Source organism: Sorex araneus, chromosome 5 (assembly GCF_027595985.1).
Source record: "Sorex araneus isolate mSorAra2 chromosome 5, mSorAra2.pri, whole genome shotgun sequence".
Lineage (NCBI taxonomy): Eukaryota > Metazoa > Chordata > Mammalia > Eulipotyphla > Soricidae > Sorex > Sorex araneus.
Window position 1 is genome coordinate 67,162,155 of NC_073306.1, and position 1,706 is coordinate 67,163,860.

Below are 1,706 nucleotides of genomic sequence, written 5' to 3' on the forward strand. Positions count from 1 at the left end.
TTTAGCCATACCCAATAGTGTTCAGGGGTTATTCCTAACATTGTGTCCAAGAGTGATCTCTGCTGGTACCAGGAATTTGAACCAGGTTTGTCTACATAGAATGAGACTATCTTTTTTTTCCCTTTTGGTTCACACCCAGCGATGCACAGGGGTGACTCCTGGCTACACTCAGGAATTACCCCTGGTGGTGCTCAGGGGACCATATGGGATGCTGGGAATCGAACACGGGTCAGCCGCATGCAAGGCAAACACCCTACCCACTGTGCTATCACTCCAGGCCCTTCCCTCTATGATTCTTTAACAATAGAATGAAGTTCTTTCAAGTCACTCTAGCAGAATAAAATTTCTCTAAAAGAAGTACTTTCCAAGTAAAAGGCAGAAAGAAACATTTACAAACTTGTTAACAAAACAAACTTATAAATTGGGTTAACACATCGCTTCTCGGCCTTTTGGCTAAGATCAAGTGTAATAAATTGGGTTAACACAATTTATAATATAAATCCCAATCCTTGTTAGTTCTGTGTGATCTTGTGAAAATTATTTAATCAGACAGAGGTCAGAGGATGCAAAAAAGCACAGTAGAAATGACATCTGTACCTATATGTTCATTGCAGCACTGTTCACAATAGCCAAAATCTGGAAACAACCCAAGTGTCTGAGAACAGATGATTGGTTAAAGAAACTTTGGTACATCTACACAATGGAATACTATGAAGTTGTTAGGAGAGAGGAAGTCATGAAATTTACTTATAAATGGATAGACATGGAGAGTATCATGTTAAGTGAAATGAATCAGAGGGACAGACATAGAAAGACTGCATTCATTTGTGGAGTAGAGAATAACATCATATGAGGCTGACACCCAAGGACAATAGATACAAGGACCAGGAGAATTGCCCCATAGTTGGAAGACTGCTTCATGAGTGGAGGGGAGAAGGCAGATGGAATAGGAAGGGATCACTAAGAAAATGATGGCTGGAGGAATCAGTCGGGATGGTAGATGTGTGCCGAACATGTGGACCAAATATGATGACCTCTCAGTGTCTGTGTTGCAAGCCATAATGCCCAAAAGTAGAGAGAGAGTATGGGGAATATTGTCTGCCATGGAGGCTGGGAAAGGAGGAGGGTGGGAAGGGAGGGGTATACCGGGGATATTGGTGGTGAAGAATGAGCACTGGTGGAGGGATGGGTATTTGATCATTGTGTGATTGCAACTCAAACATAAAAGCTTGTGACTATCTCACTCTCACAGTGATTCAATAAAATTTTTTAAAAAAGAAAGTTATTTAATCTTCTGTGACTGGTTTGTCATCTTTAAGATTAAACTTAAATGAATTGATATTTATAAAAATTCCAAGATACTGTATCAGTGTACAGTTCAAATGAAAGCAGGTATAAATACTTATTTTAAATACGTATGTCATAACATTACAATAATAAAATCTTATACTTTTGTACCACTTTCATATTAGCTCCATGATTTAACTCTTTCTTTATTTTCACCGTCACTGTCACCCCATAGCTCATCAATTTGCCCCAGCAGGCAACAGTGACGTCTCCATTGTGAGACTTGTTGTTACTGTTTTTGGCATATCGAATATGCCATGGGTACCTTGCCAGGCTCTGCCATGCTGGCGAGATACCCTCGGTAGCTTGCTGGGCTCTCCGAGAGGGGTGGAGGTATCTAACCCGTATCGACTGTGTGC

General features: G+C 40.6%; 1 pseudogene; it reads left to right on the forward strand.

Moving 5' to 3' along the window:
• The first annotated feature begins 433 nt into the window (after positions 1–433).
• On the forward strand, positions 434–602 carry LOC129405169 (U2 spliceosomal RNA; annotated as a pseudogene).
• Positions 603–1,706: the final 1,104 nt, after the last annotated feature.